At 42.0% G+C, this 14510-nt stretch overlaps 1 protein-coding gene and 1 long non-coding RNA gene across 6 annotated transcripts in view; one reads left to right on the forward strand and one right to left on the reverse strand.

Annotated features, from left to right (window-relative positions):
- LOC127001425 (CUB and sushi domain-containing protein 3-like) overlaps positions 1 to 210 on the forward strand; it is a 98330-nt gene extending 98120 nt beyond the window's left edge. Inside the window, exon 18 of the mRNA XM_050865953.1 lies at positions 148 to 210. The gene's annotated coding sequence lies outside the window, so the exon portion shown is untranslated. The remainder of the gene's footprint in view (positions 1 to 147) is intronic.
- Positions 211 to 9483: 9273 nt separating this feature from the next.
- The window catches only part of LOC127001459 (uncharacterized), a 47058-nt gene continuing 42031 nt past the window's right edge, over positions 9484 to 14510 (reverse strand). For all 5 annotated transcript variants that reach the window (XR_007755277.1, XR_007755278.1, XR_007755274.1 and 2 more), the window contains one exon: positions 9484 to 9504. This is a non-coding gene — a long non-coding RNA (uncharacterized LOC127001459). The remainder of the gene's footprint in view (positions 9505 to 14510) is intronic.

Consider the following 14510-nt stretch of genomic DNA (forward strand, 5'->3'; position numbering starts at 1 on the left):
TCTCTCTCTCTCTCTCTCTCTCTCTCTCTCTCTCTCTCTCTCTCTCTCTCTCTCTCTCTCTCTTTCTATAATTTTAGCCTGAAAAGAATTTATAATGACCTCAAAAAATGAATTATCAACTGTACTAATATCTTTACTTATCTTTAGAGACAAGAAGAAGAAGAAGAGGAAGAAGAGGAAGAGGAAGACTGACAGACAGACATTCCATTGGTGAGTGTTAAATAATTTTCCTTCCTTCCTTCCTTCCTTCCTGGCTCTTGGATAGGTTAGGTTAAAGGGGCTGATTATTAAACATTTCAACGTTGACTGTACCTCATATATCGCACTTGACTGGGGCCGCCAAACCCTTAGGAGAAGCTAAATTGCACTTGCCAAACAGTAGAATCAATGGGGTTTACTCTAATGGGGTCCAGGCCCTCCCCAAGGTACCCATTCCTCCCCCATTACACTCTCCTAGGCAATGGTGGGATACATACAGCGTGTTAGTTGAAGGGTTAACCCAGTGGTAGCAGCGGGGATCATGTTTCTCAATGGTCCCTATTCATTGCCAGTAAAAGTATACAGAATTATAATATCTGCCAAAATTAATACGTAAAGCACATACTGCACCATAGCTATACGATATAGGACGATGATAGGTATTTATTTAATAATGCACCCATGCTGTGATTACACTGTTAAAAATCTGCTGCAAGGCTTTGAGGCCTGTCACTAGTGGAGCCTGTGGCCACATGTCTGCAGACCCATTCATACGTTAGAGATGGACACACTAATCGGCTGTGCTATTTGACGATGACTGAGGCCTTCACCGTCAAGGATAATGATGACTTTGTGCCGGTCTTGTGGGGTCTGCATTGCCACCAACTTGGGCATGACTTTGGACAGTATAGTAAGACAGTTTTGCTTCTTACATCAGCTATTTCTAAGGGCTAAAGAGGGGATCAGTTGGGTTGCAATGAGTGTTTTGTGGGGTTCATGCAACTGAAGAAGGGTTAGGCCAGCACCAGGGTTATAAAACTACCCCTGGAAATGCCCACAACTCCTTGGAAAGCCCTGCCAGATGTGTGTTTCTCCCACTCCACTTCCCTTCCCTTCCCATCCCTTTCCTTCCCTTCCCATCCCATCCCATCCCTTCCTCTCCCATCCCATCCTTTCCCATCCCATCCCTTCCCATCCCTTCCCTTCCCATCCCTTCCCTTCCCTTCCAATCCTATCCCTTCCCTCTCAGGGAATTTTGATGCTTGTAAATCCAAACACTCGTACAACTTGGATAATGTAACCCGCGTAAGCAGAGGGCTCAACGATAAACACTTGCCTGCGCCATGATGGGCTGGGGCGAATACCATCCAGGCCCTCAAGCAAGCCTACCGGCACAATAGGAGGAGATGTAAAAAAACAAAAACAAAAAAGCAGAGGTATCACTGTGCCGTCAATTATCCCGAGTTAAAATTCCTTGTTCTGCCGCATACAACTGTTTCCTTAATATAAAGCATGTTAATTTTCTTGGGGGGGGGACTTAGGGCCGCTTTCACAGTCGTTATGTTTGTTTTGATCGCTACCAATGATCGCCGTAGAATTTCCACTTAAAACTGGCCGATGGGGTGGTAGTGGGGTTAGCCTAGCCTGCCACACACTCTCAACCCTCTCGCTTCCTCTGCAGCCGCCACCACCCCATAGGCCAGTTTCACGTGGAAAACTATAGCATCGATCGGCGCCATTGGTAACGATCAAAACAAAGCTTCCTAAGTGCCAAAGTCTGTCATAAGCAGCGTGAACTTCATCTAATTCACCCCAAAGTAACCTTACTCTGTCTTGAATGACCCTAAACTAATGTAATTCACTCTCATCTTACCTAAAACTACAGTTGAATTACCCTAAACTTGCCTTAAAATATTCCCCTTAACGTAATTCACTCCAAGGTAACCTGAATCTGACCTATCCTGACCTTACCTTAATATCCTAACCTTACCTTAACTTATCCTGACCTTACCCTTAAGTGAGGGTTTCAGGACGGTACAGAATTCTGCTAATATTTTCTGCACCTGTACATGTATGTTCATAAGCCCAGCATAATTTTTCATTAACACTATTTTATTATTATTATTATTATTATTATTATTATTATTATTATTATTATTATTATTATGCACTATATTCAAAGGTTAGGTTATATATTATGCATTCAAAGATTGTTTTACTAAAGTTATGATTAAATTTTTTTATTATTGTAGGGCTATTGTATGTGTGAATTGTTTGGATTCTCTCTCTCTCTCTCTCTCTCTCTCTCTCTCTCTCTCTCTCTCTCTCTCTCTCTCTCTCTCTCTCTCTCTCTCTCTCTCTCTCTCTTTCTATAATTTTAGCCTGAAAAGAATTTATAATGACCTCAAAAAATGAATTATCAACTGTTTACTTATCCTTACTTATCTTTAGAGACTAGAAGAAGAAGAAGAGGAAGAGGAAGAGGAAGACTGACAGACAGACATTCCATTGGTGCGTGTTAAATAATTTTCCTTCCTTTCTTCCTTCCTTCCTGGCTCTTGGATAGGTTAGGTTAAAGGGGCTGATTATTAAACATTTCAACGCCCAAACTCACTTCTGTAAGGCTTTCATAGTAGGGCTTTTTGGGCATGTCCTGGGGTAGTTTTTTGACCCTTGAGGTAGTGTGACCCTTCCCCTGCACCATGAACCTAAAGAAACACATTTGACGAGGCTTTGGGAGGAGTTTTTGGCATTCCCACGGATAGTTCTGGCACGTGAGGAAGGGCGTCAGATGGTACATGGCGGACACGTTCTTTTCCTGCACAGAAGGGCACACACACACACACACACACACACACACACACAGAAAAAGGGCTTCAAAGTACGGCCTTTCTTTCCGTACTTTCTTGCGCAAAAAATACATGAAAGAGGTCGTTAAAAATAACAGAAAAGTGCTCACCCTTCCTCTTGTATGCACTTTGTTAGGCACTTTTCTGTGTTATAAAAGTATGTACAGCAGGTGACCCTTTTCAACTGGACCGTAATTCAGTGGTTCGCCAGACACACCCAGTTGTCAATATGCAGATTTACCCCGTCTCCACACTACTAAACGTGGTACTGTGTCATTGTATTACCAGCTCATTATTACAACTCTGAACAACGGTCCGTTCTCTCATGTGGGACACACTGGTTCGTCCAACGTCCACACTCTGGGTGACCAATAAGGAGGGTAACCGTTGTGGTGTGGCTGGTGGAGTGTGCGCTCCTCCACCAAGACCTGGCTCCTCCACCCTTTAACCAGGCCAGGCAATCCCTCCCACATGATTCTCATTTAGATATCGCTGAGAGCCATGACTGGCATAATGGTTGGTCTGTGGTATTGACTCCATATCCTGACCACTTAGTTAGCCTTGAAATAAGGGAGTTGTATGCAGAAATTATGGAGCGCTTGAACCAGTGAGTGTGATGATTTCTAGTGAGCGTCTCCGTGGGGCGGCAACGCTATTGTTCAATGGTGTCTGGCATTTACAGCTTCTTGTTTACCACCAGTAAGGTGAGTTTAGGAAATGATTGAGGTGTTACTTACAGGGTTAAGGATCATGAAAATATTACAGCCTCTTGTTTACCAGCAGTTAGGTGAGTGTAGGAAATGATTGAGGTGTTACTTACAGGGTTAAGGATCATGAAAATATTACAGCCTCTTGTTTACCAGCAGTTAGGTGAGTGTAGGAAATGATTGAGGTGTTACTTACAGGGTTAAGGATCATGAAAATATTACAGCCTCTTGTTTACCAGCAGTTAGGTGAGTGTAGGAAGTGATTGAGGTGTTACTTACAGGGTTAAGGATCATGAAAATATTACAGCCTCTTGTTTACCAGCAGTTAGGTGAGTGTAGGAAGTGATTGAGGTGTTACTTACAGGGTTAAGGATCATGAAAATATTACAGCCTCTTGTTTACCAGCAGTTAGGTGAGTGTAGGAAATGATTGAGGTGTTACAGGGTTAACCCGGTAACAGCGACGGGCCAAATCTGTGGCTTTACTGTGTAGCAGCGACGGGCCAAGTTTGTGGCTTTACCGTGTAGCAGCGACGGGCCAAATTTGTGGCTTTACCGTGTAGCAGCGACGGGCCAAATCTGTGGCTTTACTGTGTAGCAGCGACGGGCCAAGTTTGTGGCTTTACCGTGTAGCAGCGACGGGACAAATTTGTGGCTTTACCGTGTAGCAGCGATGGGCCAAATTTGTGGCTTTACTGTGTAACAGGCCAAATTTGTACTTTACCGTAGCAGCGACGGGCCAAATTTGTGGCTTTACCGTGTAGCAGCGATGGGCCAAATTTGTGCCATGATATAAACCCCCCAAATTATATGATACATAATCTGATCACAAATGTTTTGATATATATTATTAAATGGTTTGTGTGAGGGGTGATTTTTTCTCATTTTTCTCGCTTGGAGGGACCATTAACCCTTTCATTGCTAAATGCTGGCAGCAAGCGTAAAGGCGTGTTGCTGGCGTTGTTAAACACTCGCTCACGAGCTCCAGCCGCACTCAAATCTCCACGGATGAGTGTGTTCCAACACTGATTCTCACAACACAGGATTGCCAATTGAGTGTGTTCTTCACTAAATTTGGTGGAAAATCATGTCAGCCCAGCGGCAAATCTGGACGAGCAACTGGTGGATGTTGTTGACCAATGTAGCGACATTTTGCATAGTTTCACATGACTGATATTTTGATCAAATAGTTGTAAATATTGCAGTTGTCAATACTGCCCTGCCAGCACCCCATCATCAAGAGATCTACAGTAGTTGCCTTACAGCTGACCGTCGCGCATGTATAAATGTACGTCTTCACAGGCAACACCCCCTCAACGTGCCTGTACTTTCGCAGGAGAGGTTTACATTACTGAATTGTATAGATCTTGGCCTCCTCTTTCCAATGGTGTTTTTGTTTTGTAACTGTGATGAATAGTTTTTGAGATATAGCAGTTAAAAGAGATGCCCTGCTGGGGTGCCCGAGCGTGCCTGAGGGGATAGTCTCGTAGCGAGCGCTTAGCAATGAAAGGGTTAGCCCTTCCTATGTACCATAAACCTAAAAGAAACACTCAATAGAACCTAATTATTCTCCTTTTTGGCCTTTGGAAGTAGTTGATGTGAGGGTCGGGTCATAGTAATTGCCCTCCTGAAATACATATTTAACAAGGCGCTCGTAGAAGTTTGAGGTCATTCCAGGCGTACCAGCTTCATGACCCAGGTGGTGGTGGTGGTTTAATGACCCTTCCTATGCACCATGAATCTAAAAGAAACAATAGAGTCTAATTATTCTCCTTTTTGTCCTTTTGAAATAGTAAATGTCTGATGGTCACATTCTTAAATATAGCCAAGACAAGACGGCGGCTTTCCTAGGAGTCGCAGGCATTCCCAGGGGTTGGCCCAGGTGGTGGTTTAACCCTTCCTCTGTACCATGAACCTAAGAAAACACTCATTAGAAACCGACTGACCACCTTTTCGGCCTTTAAAATTGGTTAACTTGAGGGTCTCAGAATGCTGCCCTAAGGGTGTGTGCCATGTTTGACCTAAATTGTACACTGCCATATTACATTATTATAAGTCCACAGTGTTCCCATCACAGCAACACTGTACCCAGCGTTGCCATGTACTCAAATCATTGCCTATATTGTTTCAAGGCCCTAAAACTATTGTACATGCACCAATAATGCCCTAAAATTAAAGTTAATGTTATTAGTGTCAAGTATTGATGCTTTTGTGGCAATACTTGTGAGTAAAAAAACAGGAAATACGATAAATGTTCACGGTGGTTCATGGTAAGCCGGCAACGTTGACTGTACCTCATATATCGCACTTGACTGGGGCCGCCAAACCCTTAGGAGAAGCTAAATTGCACTTGCCAAACAGTAGAATCAATGGGGTTTACTCTAATGGGGTCCAGGCCCTCCCCAAGGTACCCATTCCTCCCCCATTACACTCACTCTCCTAGGCAATGGTGGGATACATACAGCGTGTTAGTTGAAGGGTTAACCCAGTGGTAGCAGCGGGGATCATGTTTCTTAATGGTCCCTATTCATTGCCAGTAAAAGTATACAGAATTATAATATCTGCCAAAATTAATAAAAGCACATACTGCACCATAGCTATACGATATAGGGGCGATGATAGGTATTTATTTAATAATGCACCCATGCTGTGATTACACTGTTAAAATCTGCTGCTAGGCTTTGAGGCCTGTCACTAGTGGAGCCTGTGTACATGTCTGCAGACCCATTCATACGTTAGAGATGGACACACTAATCGGCTGTGCTATTTGACGATGACTGAGGCCTTCACCGTCAAGGATAATGATGACTTTGTGCCGGTCTTGTGGGGTCTGCATTGCCACCAACTTGAGCATGACTTTGGCCAGTATAGTAAGACAGTTTTGCTTCTTACATCAGCTATTTCTAAGGGCCAAAGAGGGGATCAGTTGGGTTGCAATGAGTGTTTGGGTTCATGCAACTGAAGAAGGGTTAGGCCAGCACCAGGGTTATAAAACTACCCCTGGAAATGCCCACAATTCCTAGGAAGGCCTTGCCAGATGTGTGTTTCTTCAGGGTCATGGTACAGAGGAAGGGTCACACTACCACAAGGGCCACAAAACTACCCCTGGAAATGCCCACAACTCCTAGGAAATCCTTGACAAATGTGTGTTTCTATAGGTTCATGGTACAGAGGAAAGGTCACACTACCACCAGGGCCACAAAACTGCTCCTGGAAATGTTCAAAACTCCTACGAAAACCTTGGCAAATCTGTGTTTTTAGGTTCATGATACAGAGGAAGGATCAAACTACCATCGAGGTCACAAATCTACCCCTGGAAATAAAGAAAAAACCCATGAAAGGACAGAATTAGGATCAAACGACTTCAGTATAACCATTTCAAATAGTCTGTTTGGGTGTTGGATTCCCTCCCTCTCCTATGTTATCTATTGGTAATACATGAGAGGGAAAAATAAGTGTTGGGACTGTGCAAAGTATTACGAGTTAAACCCGAGAAGTTTTGGGTCCCTCCAAAGGTCGGTTTAGGGGCCGTTTTATAGGGCCAACCCGAGAAGTTTTGGCTCCCTACAGAGTTATTCATCCCAAACTCTGTAGGGACCAGAAACTTCTCGGGTTAAAGGCTCCTCCGTCAAAGCGAGAAAAATGAGAAAAAATCATCACTCACGCAAACCATTTCATAATATATATCAACACTTTTTTTTTTTTTTTTTTTTTTTTTTTACGTCGCGGCCTATAGCACCGGTAGGCTTTTTCCCGGTGGGGCCTGATGGTCGGCCCAAGGCTTCTTCCCAGTGGGTCCTGATGGTCGGCCCAGCCCGTTCTGGCACAGGCGAGTGTTTATAGTGGCGCCATCTTGCATTGGCTCATGCTGCCCTCCCGGAGCTCATCTTTAATCCTAGAATCTAGAGTCCAGGTTGATAGGTGGTCTTCTGGACAGCATGTGGGTAGTTTTAAGCCACTCGGCGGCGGCTGAAAAATCCCAGCTTGGTGGCACCGGGCGGGGATTGAACTCGCGTCCTCCTGAACGCGGTGCTGTTACTCTGTCGATTCAGCCACCGCCTCCCCTGATCAGTTTATGGCCGGTATCATAAGACACTTTTGCTTCCCACATCAGCTATTTCAAAAGGCCAAAGAGGGGGTCAGTCGGGTTCTAATGAGTGTTTCTTGAGGTTCACGGTGCGGAAGAATGGTTAAACTACCACCAGGGTCATAAAACTACTCCTGGATATACCCACAACTCCGAGGAAAGCCTTGTCAAATATATGTTCTTGGTGAAATGTCTTATAATACGACCCTATGTATCATCTATTTTAGGGGGTTTATGTCATGGCAAAAATTTGGCCCGTCGCTGCTACACGGTAAAGCCATAAAATTGGCCCGTCGCTGCTACCGGGTTAATTGTATTTTGACGTTCTGACCTCACACGGCACGGCTAGTCTAGTCTCGCATTGGCTGGGCTCCTGCGTGAGGACTAAGCCTGTATTGCACCCAGCAGCACATACATGGCAAGGCTTTCGGAGGAGTCTGGGGCATTTCCAGGGGTAGTTTAATGACCCTTCTGGTAGTGTGACTTCTGTACCATGAACAGAAGAAATGCACATTTGAGAAGGCTTTCGGATGAGTTTTGCACATTTCCAGGGGTAGTTTAATGACCCTTCTGGTAGTGTGACTTCTGTACCATGAACAGAAGAAATGCACATTTGAGAAGGCTTTCGGATGAGTTTTTTCGCATTTCCAGGGGTAGTTTAATGACCCTGGTGGTAGTGTGACCATTCTTCTGAACCAAGAACTTACCAAAACATTCAATAAGACCTAACTGACCTCATTTTTGGCCTTTGGAAATATCTGATGTGAGGGAGTGAGGCATCTAAGTATACCTACCTTAGTAACCTTTCTATAGCAGCTCTTAGGATGAAGATTCTGTACGTCAGTAAGGGAGGAAAATACATTCGTTGAAGGAGATTTTATACCTTAGGGAAGTGTCTGAAGGAGTGAGCTACTTAACCCATTGTGGAGGTTAGCTTGAAGAGGTGGAGGACTTCCTCTCTCCTGTTGAGTGCCTCATGGTGTGCCTGGTAATTAAGATTATCTAAATGTTCTTGTCTATCATATAGTATTTTGTTCAGGCTTCTCTTGCCGACATTTGTTTAATTTCATTTGGCGTTTTGGTAATTGTTTATACGTCTACGCTACTCTCATTACCACTCCTCTCTTCTGCTCTCTCTCCAAGCTCCTCCTCTCAACTTTTCCTTGTTTTGATTCTACTTTTAACTCATTTTCTCCCTCATTTTGACTCATCTTTTACTCTCCCTTCTTTTACTCATCTCCTCTTTCCATTCCTCTTCTAATAGGTTTTGTTAAGAACTTTAAACATTTTACTTACTATTATATTGATATGTTATATATATATATATATATATATATATATATATATATATATATATATATATATATATATATATATATATATATATATATATATATATATATATATATATATATATATACTTATTGCATATTATTGCAATATATATATATATATATATATATATATATATATATATATATATATATATATATATATATATATATATATATATTACCTAACTTATTGCATGATATACTTATTGCATATATATATATATATATATATATATATATATATATATATATATATATATATATATATATATATATATATATATATATATATATATATATATATATATATATATATATATATATATATATATATATATATATATATATATATATATATATATATATATATATATATATATATATATATATATATATATATATATATATATTTATGTCAATTATTTATTAAATAAATAGAGCACATTTCCTTCACTAAGAGCAGGCTGATTATGACACGACATCTTGGTGTTCTTTCTTCTTCAGCAGTGTGCGGTGTCCTTGAGCAGGCGAGACGCCAGCCATTCAATTCTGCCGAGGGAAGGAAGTCGTGTTAGTCAACTCTGATGACTTGTACTTTTCTCTGCAAGGGACTGTTCTGTAAGCCAGTCACAGAAGATGTGAACTGTATCTGTACTATGAAGTCTTAAAAATAAAGTTACTTTATCTTGCCCCAAACCCATTTAGCTAATATCCCCGGACACTTTTTTAGGTATAATTGACTTAAGCTAATTCTATATATATTAAAGGGAGGAACCAATTTTCATACAGAAAAAAAAACTTATAATATAAAAAGAATTATATATGAATTGGAAACAAGATATTGAGATATAAGAGAAGACAACGAAGGGAACTAACAAGAGGAGAGATTGTATACATAAAGAGCTCAAAAGTCATTGAAAAAGCAATGGAAATTAAGAGACAATAAGAACATATGAAATAAAAGACGTGGAAACAAGAAGAAAATAAGACAGACATGAGATTATTACTATGACATAAATACCTTAGACAAAGAGAAAGCAGATAACATATCACAGACTAAAAATAACATTTGAGGCGTACAGCAGAGAAGTGAGGTGACATTAGGAATGGCGACCCTTATGTAAAGTGTACGAAGGGTCTCTTTCCCCTTGCAATTAGTATCATAACATAGCAATTTAACTCTAATTTGCACTGGGAAAGACAGACTACCCCTCCAAGGATGAACGAGGGACGAATCAAAATGGAAGCTCAACTTTTATGGGGCAGACGGAGGGTCACTTTCCCTCGTAACGTACATCGTGACAAGAGCAATATAGCAATAATTATGTTCTAGTTAGCAAGGGGCGAAAGGAAAAACAAGATATAGTAACTTGCAAGGGAAAATAAACCTTGTATAGAATGTACGGAGGGCTGGAAGTCTCGTAATCTGTTCTCAGTGTGTTACCGTACTCTAGTATACGTAACAATAGGTCATCGTGCCTTAGGATTTCTCTGCCGGAAGCCTCGTTTATACGTTAAGAGATGAGGAGGAAGGGAAACAAGCAAATAATGGAACTATATATACGATACAGTGAAAAGTATTTACCGAGAAGGATGTACGTATGAGAGGAGGAAAGTGAGGAGGAGGAGGAGGCGGAGAAGAGAGAGATTAAGGTAAGTAAAGGGAAGTAAAACAGATGATGAGGATATATATATATAAATAAAACTAAATAAAGAAGGAATGATTAGAACTGAGAGAGAGAAAGGTACATCACAGAGGAGGAAAGTCTGGAATTTGAGGAAGGAACGCCAGCCGTGGAGTCTACTGTCGTCATGGAGCCGATTCAAGGTACGTCTCAAACTTCCCTTCCTAAGATCTATGAAGCAGACCCTTCCGCCCCTCATGTCAGCTACTTGCAAAGGTCAATAAGGAGATCAATCAAGTTCTCACGAGTCTTGTTTTAAGATTCACGGTAAGGAGAAAGTTAAAACTACCACCTGGGTCATCAAACTGCCCCTGGAAATTCTCACAACTCCTACAAAAGCCTGTCAAATGTGTGCACTTGGAACAATATTTTTTAAGAATGTGACTGTCAGATGCCAAAAAGGAGATCAATCGGGTTCTAATTGAGTGGTTTTGAAGGTTCATGGTACATAGGAAGGGTTAATCTATCACCAGGGTCATAAAACTACCCCTGGAAATGCCCAAACCTCCTACGGAAGCCTTAAATACAAGTCTCTCGGGATGGCTTTTTCAAGAATGTGAGCCTCGGACATTTCCGCTCCTCACATCAGCTACTTCCAAAGGCCGTAAAGGAGATGAATTGAGTTCTTTTGACTTGTTTTATAGGTTCATGGTAAAGAGGAAAGGTCTTGCTACAACCAGGGTTATAAAACTACCCCTGGAAATGCCCACAACTATGAAAGCCCTGTCAGTTGACCTCACTCAGGGGACAAAATGTTTTTGAATACGACACTAATACAACCAATACAATGTTTGAGGTTCTTGGTACAGTAGAAGGGTTACACTCCCTCTGCACGATGAACGGTTAAACCACCCATGAAAACCCGGTTAGCCTTCTCTGTGGCTTTGGGAAACAGTCATAACAGCTTTTCAAACAAGCAAACTGCGGTGTCATGAAGTTCAAGAATACAGGCTTTATTCAGAAGGTAATTCCTCGTACAGTAAGCAGTATAATCTGACTTACAGTGGACTACACAGACTCTGGAGATAGAGAGTAAAGATCCGCACTCGTAGCTCACCCAAACAGGTCCCAATGTTACGTACCACATACCTGTAACCGCATATACGTAACAGCACACTTCCCTTCAGTACCAGGAGGCTGGGTCCCCACACGGTACAATAATATCATGTTTAAGGAGAAAGAAAGATGCTTGGCGTGAGAACAGGGTAACTTTTGATATGAATAGTGGCACTGTACGGAAACATCTGAACATGGACCGGGGCTTTCAGAAGGTGCACCCAAGGAGAAAGACTTAACTAGCAGATGCTTGGCGTGAGAACAGGCTAACTTTTGATAAGAACTATAAAGTGCTGGACATCAGGAAGTGAATCAAGGTACTTTGGACTCATGGAAGTACCCTCTTGGTGAGTGAATGGAGTGGCGAGTGTTTGTAGGATATGTCCAGGGGTGGTTATAAGACACTGGTGGTAGTTTGACCCTTCCTCTGTACCATGAACATAAAGACACACACATTTGGCAAAGCTTTTGTAGGAGTTTTGGGTATTTCCAGTAGTTTTATGGCCCTGGTGGTAGTGTGACCCTTCCTCTGTACCATGAACCTAAAGAAACACACATTTGACAAGGCTTTCAAGGGAGTTTAGGGCATTTCCAGGGGGTAGTTTTATGACCCTGGTGGTAGTGTGACCCTTCCTCTGTACCATGAACCTAAAGAAACATATTTGGCAAGGCTTTCGTAGGAGTTTGGGGCATTTCCAGGGGTAGTTTTAGGACACTTGTGGTAGTTTGATCATTCTTCTGTACCATGAACTTAAAGAAACACACATTTGACAAGGCTTTCGAGGGAGTTTTATGCATTTTCAGGGGGTAGTTTTACGATCCTGGTGGTAGTGTGACCCTTCCTCTGTACCGTGAACCTAAAGAAACACACATTTGACAAGGCTTTCAAGGGAGTTTTGAGTATTTCCAGTAGTAGTTTTATGACCCTGGTGGTAGTTTGACCCTTCCTCTGTACAGGAAATCCCCTATATACGAAAGGGTTAGGGACTGAAAAAAACTTTCGTTTATCGATTTTTCGTATATCGAAGCCATTTCCCCCATAGGATTGTTAATAAATAGGGGGGTTAGGGACCAGTGCCAGAAAAAAAAAAAAAAAAAAAGAAAAAAAAAGTTAAATATAACTATGCTTAAAAGCAATTTACTACTCACAATACAATGAAGCATAAGGCTCATAAATAATTAAAACAATTACCATTTCCTGTTCCTTTACTGTTATAGAAATGCATTACATATGTTAGGACAATCCCTCTAACTTTCGTCACTACAACTCATCATAACATTGCAAATTTTTACTTCCCAAGCAGTGAAAGGCCAGTTGCGACTCTAGTGCCCGAAACACGTCCCAAACAGTACACAACCGCACCACTCCAAGCCCCCCCACAACCCCGCCATAACCCTCACGTTTCCTCACGCTGGGTGGGATGTGTTTGGATTCGAGTGAAGCAAGGGTTCACAAACTGGCAGCTAAGTGATGGCGTTGAAGTGGAGGGACTGGACATGGACACTTGCTGCCTAATCACTGCGAGTGTCGTGAGGCTGTTGACGGTGGCGACCGATATAGACATCAGGTGCGAAACAGTGGGCGGAAACTGTCGTACTTTTCGTATATGCGAAGCATGTCTTTCGTGAACCGAAAATTGTCCTATATTTTTCACTTTCGTATATCCGAATTTTCGTACATCGAGCTTTCGTATATCGGGGATTTCCTGTACCATGAACCTAAAAAAACATATTTGGCAAGGCTTTCGTAGGAGTTTGGGGCATTTCCAGGGGTAGTTTTAGGACACTTGTGGTAGTTTGATCATTCTTCTGTACCATGAACTTTAAGAAACACACATTTGACAAGGCTTTCGAGGGAGTTTTGGGTATTTCCAGGGGTAGTTTTATGACCCTGGTGGTAGTTTGACCCTTCCTCTGTACCCTGAACCTAAAGAAACACATATTTGGCAAGGCTTTCCTATACTATCCCCAATCTATCGAGTCCATCCTGGCGGTGCCCTTTTCGGGGCTTTCCCTTTTGCGGCGATGCCAAGTGTACAAGCAGCAATTATTGTCTTATTGTTAGATTAACGTGAAATGAAACTTCATAATAGTGCACTTATATAAATTTATAATGAGGATGTATAGGGGGCTTTGAATATTGTTCTAGTGGAATGATGACAATGACTTTGTATAAATACCACAAAATGTGGTAGCTGTGTTTTGCAGTGCTGCCGTTTTTTGAGGCTGGGTCATGGGTACATTGACCGCTTTAATCCGCAGGTAAACAAGAGGTCAGTTCTCATGATAACACGACACACACACACACACACACACACACACAGACACAGAGAGAGAGAGACTCTTCATTTGTATGGTTTGAATCATTCTTTTGTCGATTTATGTATTTATGTATATATGCATGTATCTGTGTGTGTGTGTGTGTGTGTGTGTGTGTGTGTGTGTGTGAAGGAGAGAAAAAACATGTAACAAGGAAGGAATTCATGTCTGAATGAGGAGGAGGAGGAAGTAATGAGGAAAGGGTGGGAGAAACAGAAGAAGAGAGAGAGAGAGAGAGAGAGAGAGAGAGACAGAGAGAGAGAGAGAGAGAGAGAGAGAGAGAGAGAGAGAGAGAGAGAGAGAGAGAGAGAGAGAGAGAGACAGAGAGAGAGAGAGAGAGAGAGAGAGAGAGAGAGAGAGAGAGAGACAGAGAGAGAGAGAGAGAGAGAGAGAGAGAGAGAGAGAGAGAGAGAGAGAGAGTGGGGTGGGGCCGTAGGGAGAGAGAGGGAAAGGGAGAAAGGACAAAATTTCCCACTTCCGTACTAAGCCTTTAAT

Source organism: Eriocheir sinensis, chromosome 21, assembly GCF_024679095.1.
Source record: "Eriocheir sinensis breed Jianghai 21 chromosome 21, ASM2467909v1, whole genome shotgun sequence".
Classification (NCBI taxonomy): Eukaryota; Metazoa; Arthropoda; class Malacostraca; order Decapoda; family Varunidae; genus Eriocheir; species Eriocheir sinensis.